Here is a 15,530-nt window from a genome sequence, read left to right as displayed (position 1 = left end):
CCCTTTTTGCTAAAAGCCCTTTGCAACATTTCCTCAGCAAAAGCAAGAAGACAACAAGCAGTTGATTGTGGCAGAGCTGAGTTGCATCAAAGAATCTGGAGGCAGAGGAAAGAGAAGAAAGATGGGGAAAGGGGCAGGTCAGCGATATAGCACCCCTGCAAAGCTGAAGGTCGTCTCGGAGTGCTCCAGATCAGAGGTAACAGCAAAGACCCAAGGGGACAACTTAATCTTGATCTAGGAAACCACCGAGATATTCAGAGGACAGTTCAAAGCCCTACTGCCACCGTCTTCTTAAGGACCTACAACTTTAAACACCCATTTAAGCGCTTTAGAGAAAACAGGCCAGATGGCTTAGTCCATTCCAAGATCAAACTCTTCTGCCTGGCACTAGTCTGTGCAAATCGATCCCTCATTCAGAAATTAAAAACAAAATGAGCAGCACTGAAAGACATGACAGAGCAGCTCCAATGGAGAAGAAACCCAGGGAGATGCTGATTGATTATTCCCAGAATGCCTTTCCCAGAAGCATTAATGAAGTACGTGCCTGGGACAGCAGCCCTGAGCAGCGCATGGAAACATCTGAAAAGCTTGCTGAGCCCTCCCCTGCACCCACAGACCTCCCTGCCTGATGAGCACATTTAAAACAGTTCTGCAAAGCACTACAGCCTGGGTTCCTACTAAAAACAACATTCCCTTCCCACATCTCCTCCCCTTTAAATCAAGCTCAAGCCCCAAATCTAGGGACACCTCCAGTATGTGTATAATGGTATCTGTCCAACATTCCTCAGTAATAACATCACTTGTGATGGGGAGGAGAGAGTTGTTCGCTGGGGAAGTCATCGCACAAGGGATATAGGCAAGAAAGGCAAAATCTAAACAATATCCTTTGGAGGTTTCCAACAGACCTGGAGCTGAGGGCAGTTATTTTAATCCTCAGCTGCAAGTCACTGGGACACAATAAAAGAGAATTAGCAAAGAAAACATTTAATGATAACTGTGAGTGCTCATGCTTTATTCCTTAACTTGCAGGTGAGAGCATTCAGTAACTTAGAGGTGGATGGGAAAATAGGAACAAGAAAAGCTGCAGCAAACAGCCTATCTGCAACTACGAGGAAGAAAAGCAAATCAGCAGAAGCAAGGGTAACACCCTAACTGTCATTCTGCTGCCAGACAAACCCCAAAGTCTTCCAGCTATGGAGCACAAACAAATTTATATTAGCAAAAACCAAGAAAAATTACTCTGCGTCAGTATCATCGGAAAGAACACAGCAAGATGATCAACAGATTTTGCTGTTTGGGTGACAAAACCAAAAAACCAAACCAACCAAAAAACAGAGGGGAAGAACTGTTTCAGTTTGAAATGGGAGATTTTCCTTCTGAAACAAAACAACACAAAGGTATTTCTTCACATCAACTCCCTAAAGTTTTGTTCAGTCTCAGATGAAACTTTATTTTTATATATTTTTTAAACTTAAAAAACAAAACAAAACATGCCGCCACCCCCAAAACACTCCACAAAACAAAACCAAACCTCTTTTTAAAAAAAGTTTGGATCAAATTTTAACAGGAAAATGTGGTTTTCATTTTTAAATGTTGAAAGGATCAGCTTTGGCATTTCTAAAACAAAAATGTGTTGCATTAAAAAATCTGGAAGGAAATATTTTGATGTTTACAAATATATATGTAACCCCTTTGTTGACTGAAACTATTTGCTTAATTTCAACTTGATTTTATGAAGATTTATGGTCTCTGTGAAGATTTTGGAAAAAAGGTTTGTGCAATTTCTGTCTTTCATAGAAATGATCTATCACAGAGATGTGATTCACAGACTTGATATGCACAGCTGATTTTCTATTCACAGGAGAAGAAACATCAGATCGCTACACTTTTCATCAATTACCATTATTCCTGAATAATATAAAAAACACACAGCAAACGATCAAGATCTCAAGCAGCTAAGGCAGCACATTTAGGTTTGTACACCTAATACTCAGGACTACTGAGTATCCCTAAGGATTTATAGTGCTAGTCCTAAGCATCTGGATTCACGTTTACACTTATATCTAGCTAGTTTGAAGTTTTCCAAATGAGTCATTTCCAACTGCTTCTTAAAAAAAACAACCCAGAAACAAACCCATTTCATTACTCCTTTTTAAAAGCTGTCACTTATCCCCTTTTCTTGGAATGAAGTCTTGTTGGATATACTCAATTTTATTCACCATGCGGTCATATTAAGTCACTAGGAGAATCAGAGCTTTGCTGTACTGATCTTCATGTATTTTAAATTACTATAAATTGTATTCATGTAAGTAGTCTGATCTACAGTCTTTATTTTGAACACTTTTATTTTGAGCTTTTGGCAGCAGGAGTCAGAATAGTGGAATGCCAACTCCTGGTTCCAATCAGTTCAGTGAGAGTTTGGCCTTCAGTGCTGCTACCAGATAACAGACAAAATTGGGAGATGGAAAGGGAAATGGAAAAGCAAAGGCAGTTCTGGCAAGGGATTCCACTTTCCAGTAACACGATCCATACACTAAGCCAACTCTACTAACAGGCCAATAACTTGCGATAAACTTACAGCTCCATTCAGAGAACTGAACACTTAAGCATGGGGGAAAAAAAAAAAAAAAAAAAAGGACAAACTGATTCCTTTCCTTCTTGTTGACTGAATACTTGTGGGAGAAATAAATTGAGGATATTATTTTTAGCCTCTTTGAAATGTACTCTTGGATGTATAATACTTTGCAGCCAAAAAGGTTATAAATGGTCCAGGTCAGTTTGAGAAGTCAGTGATAAATTCTGCCTCGACATATATGTCATCTCTATCGTACTGGGTGTCTGTCTGTCAGTCTCTAGCACCAACAAGGGCTGCCCAGACAGTAGGCAGGAAAGCCAAAGCCTGACAACCACACCTTGATGCGGAACATGGGGAAACCAGTGGGTCGGGTAGCTATAAACGCTAATATCCTGTCGTCAGCAGTCACCAGGGAAAGGTGCCAGAAACAGTTTGAGATGGCAATTACAGAATAGCCAGTTCCCAGGAAAAGCTTCCTCCTACCCTCCTGGGCTCAGGGCCTGGCTCGTGCTCTGAATGCAGGGAGGAACCAAGTCTGTTAAAGCTCCTACGTACTTTAAAATTTCAAGCCAGTGCTACAGCCCATCTGAAAATTAGCACCTGGTGAGCGCTGGGGAACTTGAGAAATAAACCTTACACAAGTGATTGAAAAATTAAATTTATGTTGCTTAAACATACTTCTTCGGAATTTATTTATTTTTGCACGTGCTGCTGGGGCAGGTTGGTCCGCTCATACATGTGCTGAGCTCTGCTTTTTCAGGAAAGTAACATCTGCAGACAGTCCTCTGCTGGGGACGTCACTATGCTGGGCATGGAAGCTGGCAGAGCACTGCCACTGTATCCCCCCGTGCCACCCGGCCACAAAATGCCTGCATGTCACCTCTACCTTACAGCTCCTGCCACATGCTGCTGAGGAGAACAGTCCTGAACACCCAGCACAAGCATGTCCAAGACTGTTCCGTCCCTTGTTTCTTATCTGCCAGTGCTGTCAACAAATGTACCATCTGCCAAGGATGCAGCTCACATCCATTAGAAGCTAACTGGAGAATAATGAGGCATTTTGCAAAGGACTAATCAGCCTGTAGATTATCATTATCCTTACTGTGCACAAGCCTGGACAGCAGCTGACCTACGTATAGGCTCCTCTCACAGAAGAGCTCTCAAGATTTTGCTCTAAATAAACGCAGCAATACAAGCAACAAACCTCAGTTTTAAAACAGGTCAGGGCATTCAAGAGTGACAATAACCCTTTTCATATTCCATACGTTTAAAAATCAACTGGTCTTCAATTTTTTTTATGTAAGATTTTTAGTTGGACAATTTTTCACGTGAGGAGTGGGAATTTCTGGATTACCTCTCCTCTTTTTTAATTCCCTTCCCCATTCCTGCTTTGTCACTGAAAAGAGGAGTAACAGGGAAAAAAAAAAAAAAAAAAAAAGTGAAGATCAACCCTCCAGAATGAAAACTTTTTCATCTTCAGGTTTCTCTGAAAAGAAATGCAAAGTTTCACAAAGCCAGTTTCTGCACAGATAAAATACTTCTATCATCTTTTTCTACAAGAGAAAACTTACCAACTGTATTACCGTCCTTATACAGATGGGGAACAAAGGCAGACAGGAATCAAGCTACTTCCCACTGTCAGAATGCAAGCTAGGCACAGACCTAGTAATTGAATGCAAAATTTTCCAAACACGTTTCAGTACTTACAGGGTAATACACTATCCTTATTATTGATTTTAATAGTTATCACTTTCACTGATCCCAGCTCTTACTCATAAGCCCAAGGAAAAAAAGCTTAAAATACACGCAGATACACTCCTCTTACATATCTGCTTCCTGAGAAATCTCTACAGTGAGAGAATAATTCTGGCAGCTCTTAAACTAAGTCCCCAGCTTCACTCAGTATTCTTCAAAATTTACAAATCAAAAGCAAATGTACTTCTGCAGGTCTCAAAATAAGCGCTACAAAGCCCTCACTGCCGTTCTGAGTGATGCTGTACCTCATCCACTCCACACAGGACTCAGCACAGCGATGAAAGGCAGCTTTGTTTTCCTGCCCCATCACATTGGGTAAACCCCATTTTCCTTTGACAAACCAATTTACCCATGATATAGTCGGGAAAAAAAGCGCTTTACATTACCACTGTAGCATTAGAACTAAGTGACAGGAACTGACAGAAATACATTTCTAATGACAATTTATTTCCTCCTTCTTCGTTACATGTCACACAAGCACCTGACTCCATAGGAAAACACGCACAGCCAAAACGAGTTGCCACATGTGCCACGGTTAACATCAGAAGCACTGACCCCAAGTCTCTAGGGCAATACCTCTGAGAAGGTCGATCCACCTCTGTCAGAGTCAGCTGCGGCAATGTTTGACCCCTCTGGCTATTGGTGTCACCCCTAGACTCGTAAGAGACAGAAGCAGAAAATCTGTACCCTATCATCAGCATCCACTTACAGCCTGATGAATCAGTTTACAGCACCTTCAGCAGCAGAAATTAAGAGCTGAAACCTCCTGCTACCCTAGACGAGATCCCAAGGGGGGTTCCTGAGCTCCAGGAGTCCAAGGTGGTTACTGGCCACTGCCAGGCACTCTTGGAGCAAGACCAAAACGGCGCTGGCAACATGCCTGCCCTCTGGATGCATCGCTGACCTGACGCTCACCCTTTACGCTCGTCTTTCACTTATAAATGTGTGTACAACAAACATATCATCGTTGGCCGTGACAGTTATTAGGACAGTTATAAATGTGAGCAGACTGTAGCCAAAACATGAGGCCTGGGAGTTTGCAGAGAGCTTGAAACAATAGCTGTCGGGTGAGGAGCGTCCCATTTATCTGCATGATGTTAACTGAGATGTCCAACAACAGCCATGTACATGTCAAAAGTGGTTAGCTGCTTCATTGGTAATTTGAGAACCAAGCACATGGGGCATCGCATCGTTCCACACCACTCGCTGTGAGTGATATGTCCTTGATATGACAGTGGACAGCATTGGGAGGCACCATATCATCTTTTTTGAAGAAAAAGCTAAGTGAGGACATTCCCCTGCCATACCGGTGCAAACTCAAGCATCTTAGTAAAGCCCATGAGGCTTTCCCAATTGTATCTCTAGCATAAGTACAAATTATCATATAGGAATACTCTCCTTGGAGACTCATTTTGCAGAGATATAAGAGAACAGCTTCTCCAAGCAATTTAACTCACAGTCTAAAGAAAAAATATAGAAAATTAGAACTTTCTCAATATGTTATCTGCTTCCTTTGGTCAATGTGGCTTCCATTTTCAGGCTTTTATATAAAACATCAAACCTTTAAAAAGTCCTTACTCCCTTTCCACAAAATTGCAACTTCTTTAAAGTTGTCCAATTGTTCAACATTTTAGAAAGAAAAGAGTGTATATTGCCAATGGATACACATATAATCATCATCATCATCACATCTGCGCAAACGTGTTTATAGAAAGTATTTTTTTCTTTTTTCCACTTATGTAATCACACCTCAACATAACACAGATTGAGAATTATGATTGCTGTAAATGAACCCCAAAATTTGTTGCTGCCATTTCTAAGAGGGAGTGGGGTTTTGTCTGCTGTTATTTTCGAGAAGTCTGTGACATTATCAGTTGCTGAACAGATTTTTATTGGGAAAATCAACAGGGCATCACAGGGAGTCAGAACATGGCAACCACAGGGAGCACAACTAATGCCTGTATCCCAATTACTGAGACAAGAGGATAGAAGAGGAAGAGTACACAACTCTTATGTGCACATGCACAAGCACGAACTCACTCCTCTCCAGGAGCTGGCTGTGTTCCCAGCTCCCAGACCCCCGCTTTTCCCACTCTAGACTCTGTCTCTGCTTTCTGGAGTCGGGGGATTCAGCCTTGCTTATGCTCATGCTGCTCCAGCTGTTCCTTTGCACAAGCCACTACGTGGATTTGTTTGGAGTTCAGACTTATTTCCAAAAAGCAGGCAGTTTCTCTTCATCAACAAGTGACAGTTGTACCAAGAAACAAAAAAACAAGCCTCAGGGGTGTTTTCAGTCCTTTTCCTGAGCCAGCACGTGTTCTGACCTACCCCTACTGCCTGCGGAAGCACCTCAACCTCTAAAATATTGCTGCATCAGCCTTGCTTCTGAGGACTCAAGTGTTTCAGCTGCCTTTGGGGATAACAGGACCATGGTCATCTCCAGCAGTGGACTCGGGCATTGAGCAGAGGAAACCCGTGCCCCAAACAGGTGCACAACCCTCACTCAGCACGTCAGCAAGAACGACCACAGAACAAGCTGGGAGCAGGACATGCAGGTCTCTGCAGTCCCATGGTCTCATCTAACACAGTGCAATGAGGATTAGCAGAATTTCATAAACCACATTATCAGGCAATGGGGAGGAATGGAAGCCCCAGTTCAGCAGCACTGTTTTCGTCCCAGCTCTCAATCACAAATCATAAAGTTCTAGTGGAAATGGATTTTCACACCTCAAAATTTTAAGTACTGAAATAGAGACAATCCGGTAAGGAACACCCTGGGAACAAAAGGCAGGATCGTCTTGGAAGAAACCAGGTGTGCTTTCATCAGGACTGGAAACATAGACTGAATAAGTGCTAGCTTGCGAATGAAGAGGAACACAGAGGCACTCCAGGCCTCTGTCCCACTGCCTGAGCATTCTGGTAAGCAAGAAAAATCAAAAGGTGAGGATTATTACTGAGTTCAGAATGCAGAAAAATGCACAGCCACATCCTCCGCTCCTGTCATAGCAGCTGAACCTCATTTGCTATTGCTGCTCTGCCTAATCACCCAAACTGTGATAACAGAACCAAAGCAAAATCTTTTGCACAGACGAGGACTGTATAACATGCACGCTGTAGCCTACTGCCTTCCTTTTGCCCAGATCTTTCACACAAGCAGAACAACTTTCAGCAAGGAAAATAAAAAGGCAACTGTAAAAAATCAATTTTTAGAAAGAATGTAGCATGATGCCATTTTCCTTATATGGCAACTGGTATCCCATCTGGAGTCTCAAACAATAGCCAGCCTGGCAGGGGGTGGAGTAAGAAGACGACTTGGGGGAAAAAAATTATATATATATATTCCCTGCTGGCCCTCACCCTCCATTTCCTCTTGGATTTCTTTGTGACTGCACTGAAAGAGGTCAATAGCTCCCAGCTTGAGAAATGCAGCTTTTGAAAGGACTATCACCAGCATCTGTATTTAAAGTATGCCTTTTACTTCATGGCCCCCCAGCTAATGCAGAGCTTTTAAAAAGTGAGAAGCAAGATAAACTTTCAGGGGAAAGGAAAAGGGAAGAGTAGAGAAGAAACGGTACCTATCTGCCTTGGGTTTACTGACACTTTCACCGGGACAAAGCTTGACTGGCAAAGCAGGGGCAGGGAACATAAGCTGCATATGATCTAAAGTGCTACGGATCACTACACCTTGCTTCAGTCACCACCTCCCCATCCTTTCAAATATGCTACAAAACCACATGAAGCAGCCAGGCACCATGCTGGAAAAGAATTTCAACTGATTAAAAACAATGGGCAAATTAGTGCTGGGCTTACTGAACCCATCAAAGCTGTGCAACTCAGTCGTCAGTGTTTAAGAAATTCTGATCTGACAAACACTGGAAATGTCAAATTTTAATAGGCTTAATTAAGTTATCTTGATAATGAAATGCTGGACCAGTGGCTAAGTTTATATTTAGGCTTTCTATTTGAGGAAATATTCCAGAAAAGCTATGTCACGTTAGATCCAGAGACTTACTGGGAGGGAGGACGAACAGGACTGTAACCTTCTCCTTTCGTGCCAGTGGACACAGCCCATGTGGAAGGCTGCCACATGCACGGTTTTTCAGGACCACTGGCCCCACTTCACATTGCAGCCTCACTCCAACATCTACTAGCAATTACACTGCATTTGCTTTCTGTATTAGGATATGTTTTTTAATCCACTTTGGAAGAGAATGAATCCAAGTACCCACATAAAGAGTATGTACAGATCAGCTGTTGCTGTAGTGTCCAGGTGTAAAAAGGTTGAAAGTCCATCCATGTGCTTTAGAAACTGAGTAACAGTTCTCACTACTAAAACATTCCCAAATTTGAGGAGTAAACTTTGTTATGAGAAGGCAGACTAAATTAAGACCAGCTATGATTTTCCAGCTCAAATTTATTTCATCTAGGTAGTTTACTGAAAGGCTCCAGTCAAAATCAGCAGAAGCTCACAATATTCACCTATGAAAAACCTGAAATTCACCGGCGGAAAGGTGCAGCGGTACCTCAAGCAGCACCACACGCAGCAAAAAGCTATTTCATAAAGTTCCTACTAAATTGTCCAAGACAGAAGTCAAAAATGAGGCCACAGAATGCTCCAGAAATGGTGAATTAAATTGCCTCTGAGAGTCTCTAGAACAAGCAGCATATGACTTTGCATTTCACTTTAGTTTCCAATCATACTATCTTTCTCACAGGCATTCAAATACATTAGTCTGTGCCTTATCGGATCCTGAATTAGGACTGTAGAAAAGCTCCTGTGAGTCTGAGAACTCCATAGTTCAGAGACGTTTATGGGGCTGTAATGAGTACTGACAGATAAGCCACACTCATGCATACAGGCTTGCAACTCACGTCTGGTTTAACACAATACAGCCCTAAGCCTTCGTAATACAGCGTAGGAAACAGAATCCTCCCATTGCCTACTACTAATTGCATCTGCAGTGGTCAGGGGTTGAAAGAGAAGTAAGCAGATTAATTCTATTAGTCTGTACAATATTATCCCAAGGGGACAAGGGAAAATCCCATCATTTAAAACAGGACTGGTAGACGCTGCTGGGAACGATGTTACATACTAGTAGGGGATTAAGGGTTTGGACTAAAGGGCCTCATCTTTTCTAGATCTGGTTTCCATGAGTCATAGTGATTAGAACTGCAAGGCTTCTCTGTTTGTTTTTTTCACTTTTGGATGACCTGAAACATTTTTCCCAGTCAAAACCAAAATGATTAAATTAATTTCTTACTTAACCCCTTCCCCCAAACATACACTTCTTTATTCCTTTTCTTAAAAACTTTCTGTTTAAAATAAGGTTATTTTCAATATAAAATTATTTTAGAACACGAGGACTAAGTATTGTTTTATTGATAACTCATATGTAACAATTTTCTTTTTTCAGCATACTTCTCCCACACTTTTAGCCTATATTTATCTCAACCATATGAGCAGTCTTGATCCTCTGAAAGTACATTTTTCCTGAAAAACATTTCCTGTGCTGTAAACACAATGTAAGGTTTCACCCCTACAGACATGGCACGACAAAGCCCCTGCTGAGCCAAAGGAATGGATGAAATCCTCTGCTCAGTCCACTGCAGCAGACCCAGAGCCCAGCAGCAGCTGAGCCGGAGTGTGAGGAGCACTGCCTGCCTTACCTGCCTGCTGCTTTGAGGGGACAGCCCTTCAGAGAAGTCCTTGTTCTCCTCAAGAAGTCAGGTCGTAGTAAACACGCATCAGTCAAGATCCTTGCTTCAGGTACCTAGCACCAGGATCCAGGCTGGTCAACCTGTCAGAAACAGCAACAAAGAATAGATAAGACACATACCTCCACACTGGGCCCGAGGAGAAGACCGTGACCTTGCTTTACTCGCTCCTTCCTGCTTAGGTAAAGATCAGCTCTTTCTTGCACAACTGAAGGCGGTCAGGAGAAGCATCTGACAGTGACCCTGAAGACCCTAGCAAGGCCTGGACTGAAGGCAAAATCTTCCTCTTTACTTTCCAGGCCATTTGGATTGGCCAGAAAAGGGCTTTGACCAGAAGGCAGGAGGACAGGACTATTTCCAGCAGAATAAGAAAGGAGCAACAGAGTTGCTCTGCATCTTCCCCTCCTGCTCCCCTGTGTCACCAGGGAAACAGGGGAGGACAGGAACACCACAAACTGATGCTGTGAGTCCCCTAAAGGCAAGTTCCAGAATGGAGGACGGAGTAGTGGGTGAAAAAAAAAAAAAAAAAGTAGTTAAATTAAGACCCACACGCACCCCTTCCTGTATTGTATGCAACAAATACACACACACATATTCACTTACTGGATAGATGTTAAGAGTACAACTGTATGCTGAACAGAGGGAGGCAGAAAAGATTGAGGATGAAAAAGAGGGCAAGGTGATGGAGCTGAGAGGGAGGTAAAGATGGGATGGAGATACCAACATAGCCAGGAGAGGAAGGGTTCAGTGGAAGATGCTCAGGTGATGAAAGCAGTAAGCAAGCAAAAGAAAGTAAATCAGATCCTGGAGCAAGGCAGGAAAGGCCAGTGGGAAAGGAGGAGAGATCATGCCAGATCTTGTCGGTTTTCTCCTTGCAGAAGTCATCCAGACCTGGGGCACAGAGGTGGAGCCAGCACTTAACAGAGCAACCGTTCTGTAGCGGCTTCTCTCTAGAGAACAGCACCAAGTCTGGATCTCATTCTTCCTGACAGCTCCAATTCAGATATGAAGCTGGCGCCACACAAATCCATTTCACAGTATTACTTCTCTCTTCCCCAGCCTACCTTGTTTCTTTACTCTCTTTTGAAACCAAACCCCCCTGCCCTGCCCAGCCTCTCCAGCACCCCAAAGCCAATGCCAACTGCCCACACATAGCACCAGGGAGCACCAGTGCCCACCCTGTATCACAGCGCTTAGTAACTCCTCCATACGCTTCTGCACAGGAGAAAGTGTCTGCTGCCCAATAGAAACCTATCCTATTGAATGCAGCCCTGGTCCTTTCAGATTTGCAGGACTGGATAGGAACTCCCAGCCTTTGGAGACATTGAGGAAAAAAAAGATTAATTTATTCAGGTTTGTAAAGTGCTCTGCAACCACAAGATAGAAAGCGTCACAGGCAGGTGTACTGAGAGTCATCAAAAATTCGATATTTACAATGACATTTTTAGAACCAATTTTCCCTTTCCATTATGGAAGAACAGTGCCATCCATGTAGGCAAAACCCATTCATTCCCTATTACTATTCCAGCCGATGTACCACTGTGATCAGAAGCAGAGAGCTCTAACATATTTAGGGTCACTAATACTGTATTTTGTCTTCTGTGCATACTCGCTCAGGTGAGAGATTTCAATCACCACTATTCAAGGAACACTAAGAAACAGAAGATATTTCAGGTTATCTAAATTCTCCCTTCCCCCCGAACTTTGTTTATATCTAATCCAACTGAGAGTGTCTCGAGCAGCGGGAATATTCTCCCTTCTCTCAGCAGACCTCAGAAAAGGCTTAGAGAGAGCTGTCTTCAAGACCTGTTGCCTGCATAAACAGTCTGTTGTTTTTTTTTTTTTTTTTAAACGTGATTCCTATGTATCTGACTAGACCAAAAGCAGCTGCATGTGCGAAACGTGAATAAGGACAATAAAAACCAGGCACCTCCTCTGAGACTGCTGCAGAGGGACAGAGAGGGACAGCAGCACCACGAGATCCAACACTCCTTTAGCCCTGTATGTGAATTTTCAAAAGACGAGTAGAGCCAGTGGGCTACGGGTCATCTGGGCTCAGTACATTTTTAATATGAAAACAAAAATAAACAAAAGCTTAACGTGGAATTTCTCCTGGTTAGTTGCCCTGGACTTACCTTCTCTCTAATCACTGCTGGCTGCTATGAGAGACAAGACCCTGGATTAGACAAGATCTGACCCAGCCTAGCAGCTCACGGGTGCCCCTTCCACAACACTGCATTAAGATACACCCGTGGGGCTTCAGACTCTGTGGCTCCTGACTTTGGTTTGATTTAAGGAGTACAAGATACTCTGCTGGAGTTAAGCTGCGTTTCTCATTTTTATTTTAAATTCAACGTTCATCACAGCTTCCTCCCCACTTCAGTGTTTGTTTGCTTTAGGGCCCCAATGGTGGTGTATTTTGCAAACAACCCTTTTTTTTCCTCCTTGTATACTTCTACTGTCATACAAAAGCTTGTATAAAGCCACTTAATCAAGCATAAGGAACAAGAGTTTGCACTATATACCGACACAGAGATCAGGAAGAACACAAAGCATTCCCATTTAACATTTTATGCTACACAAGTAACACCAAAACAGATGTAAAACAAGCCAATTCCTCATTATATTTTATACTTACCACAACACAAATCTTTGTGCATTAAATACAACTGAAAGGGAGCTGTGGAGTTGGCAGCAGCTTGACAGATGCCGAGATGAGCTGCACCAGAAAGGAATATCTCAGCCTGAAACAGTGCATGTTAAAAAGGCATCTGCTTATTGTTTGATATGTGTATTTATTTACATAGACAGCTTGCTGACACGCTGAAAGGTTGGGGAGGGTGGTGTAGGCTGGCATTTTTAACTCGCAGCAGGCATTCAGTGTGCAGTTGGTTATTCTTTGGTCATGTCACAAGCTTCCATTTTATTGCCAAGTGGTAGCAAAAGAGGGGGAGCAGGGAAGGAAAGCAGGGTCCCCTCCCCTGTGTAGACATGGCTCCCTTCCAGGAACCTGCCCTCAGCGCACAAGGCAGCGCTTGCAAGCTCAGCCTCTGCAGGCATGCTGCCCCTAGGGCTCACCCCCCAACTTCTGGGGCCTCTGTGCCTTTGATATAGACATGAGAAGAGGCCCTCAAAAGCAAGACAAGCACAGCTTCTGGTGCATAAAAACAGATCTTCTTTAACAAGAAAGAAAATTAATTAAGTGGGTAAAATCCCACAGGTTGGAACAGCAGCTGAGGAATTATCTTTCTATCAGGTTGGTAATGAGGACTCAAAAACCTCACACAGACATTAACAGCTTTATATGGGCTCATTGGCATTCCAGATCAGATGCAAGGCTCAGCATTCCCAGGAGCAGCAGATGCAGCTCCAGTTACAGACCAGACTCTGGGCAAACCACGGTTTGCCCTGCTGAAAACAGTATCGCCGCGATGCCTGACAATGAAAGGTACATACCTATCTAGCAGAGTAACTTTTTCCCACAGAAATTATGCCCAGGGAGACTGTAAGTCACAACATCCAGTGCCCCAGGTTGATCTGACACACCTCCGAAACCTGTGTTTGGATATGTAAGTGCATGTGTGTGAAAGAGAGTTTTATTCAACATGCTGTGGGGAATGTGAACAGCCTGCACACATCTGGGCGCACATCAAATGACATGATCAGACACGGACCACATCCATCTCCTCTATCCTATTGATTTCCCCACCAACACTGCTGGCTGCTTAACTGTTAACACTCACAAGTACTACTCAATTCTAACAAAATAGCATTGATTATTTCCTATTCCCTGCAATGGAAAAACTACCTGATTTAAGGTCGACATGAATGGCAAGCAGCGATGAATTCACGGTAACCACCGCAACAGAGAACTGCTACCACAAAGAAGCCACGGAGCCTACTGAGCATCACACTGAACTGTGCCAAGGTACAAAAAGCTGCATTTCAGAAATGCGTTAACTTCTCTGGCTACTAAAACACAGGAATTTGCCCCCAGCCACTCCATCCCCTCCCCCACCCCCCCAAAAAAAAAGAAAAAAAAGGAGAAAAGAAGTAAATTACTGGACACCTTTCCAAAAACACGCCTTTGGACATCTTCCTGCCTCGTTATTACTGTTTGTATCACAAGAGTCCCAAAGAGGCCCCACAAAGCCAAGCTTTTTTTCTGTGCACAGCATGAAACCTGCCCAAAGAGGTTGCTGCCTAAACAAACAAAAAGCAGGGAAAATAGAAATACTAGTATTTTCCTTGTTATAGATGTAAAGTAGAAATCCAGAGAGATACTGGTGGTAAAGATCAGCCAGGAAGCCAGTGACAGAAACAGAAAGCGAAAATCTTCAGTCTCAAGCCTATTCCTTCATTACAGAGATCACCGTTTCTTCCTTTCTCATTCTCCTGTCTTTCCCTGAAAGTTGTTTCTTTTACAGCTTGTAAAGTTCACCCTTAAAAGCGAAGTCCCCAGCCTACTGATGTGCTTCTTATTTTCAGGGGGAGGGGTTTAGGGATTCTGATGTAAATGAGCACAAGGAATTCTCAGCTGGCACCCAAAATCTGCCCCAACAAGGCCAATTGCCCTCCTTTAAATGAACAGCGAATATGATATGTGCTGTTTTGTACAGGTTTTTAATATACCTAATCATGGGGCCTTCAGCTGACCAACTCAGAACCACTCTAGTGTATTTACTTCTGAAGTAGGTGTTTCATATATTACCCTGATTGTAATCAATGAGATGATACCCCTACCAGATGAGACAATTATTTTGCAATTACTTTGAAATGAAAAATACTCCTTGCAAAGGTTTCACTAATTACCCAGTCTTACCAAAGGCTAAGGATAATGGAGTATTTTCCCACCATCTCTGCCTCTCATTAATCCAAATGCCCTCTATGCCCTAAACCTATTGGGAAAAGAAACCAATGGCACTTCCTGAGCAATAGGATTAAATTACTTAGTCTGAGGAAACAGGTTGCCTAACAGAAGCATTTGCATTTTTAATAGCATTTCAAATCATTTTACATCGCCTTCTAACTACTTCCTTAGTTTCTCTTGGGTTTGAAATATCTGTAGCGCTTTAACAACAGTTTGTCCGTTTTTCAAGTTATTCTTTCTTGTTTGCCTCGGAAATAATGCTTTCTGTCAGTTTGAACTGTTAATTTAGGTTTGTTGTTGCTGCTCTCTCTCCTTCCCTTGAATAAAGGGCTGGCTGATCCCTGGGATGCTGTGGTACAGCACTTGGGTTTTCGCACTCAAGCTGTCACTCTATTAGCTCTGACAATCTGGCTGGTTTGTATGATACTTTCCTAAGGCTCTCATCTACCTCTCATATCTCTTCCCTCAGATTCACCTGAGCAGACACACTGACACCTTTGGGCAAGACGTTCCCAGAATTGCAGAAGCATCCAAGGGTGGAAAGAAAACAGACATTCAGGCAGCACGCACTGTATATGCAGCAAGGGTGTACGTCTATTATAGCAATTCAAACAG

General features: G+C 42.9%; 1 protein-coding gene across 6 annotated transcripts in view; it reads right to left on the bottom strand.

Annotated features, from left to right (window-relative positions):
- TSPAN18 (tetraspanin 18) overlaps positions 1-15,530 on the bottom strand; it is a 122,854-nt gene that overhangs the window by 52,192 nt on the left and 55,132 nt on the right. For 5 of the 6 annotated variants that reach the window (XM_074909411.1, XM_074909413.1, XM_074909414.1 and 2 more), the window contains one exon: positions 9,998-10,128. The exons of the other annotated variant lie outside the window; for it this stretch is intronic. The gene's annotated coding sequence lies outside the window, so the exon portion shown is untranslated. The remainder of the gene's footprint in view (positions 1-9,997; positions 10,129-15,530) is intronic. 6 annotated transcript variants of the gene reach the window in all.

This window comes from Athene noctua, chromosome 6 (genome assembly GCF_965140245.1).
Source record: "Athene noctua chromosome 6, bAthNoc1.hap1.1, whole genome shotgun sequence".
Lineage (NCBI taxonomy): Eukaryota > Metazoa > Chordata > Aves > Strigiformes > Strigidae > Athene > Athene noctua.
Note: the sequence above shows the minus strand (reverse complement) of the source record. Positions and strands in the feature narration are given on the sequence as shown.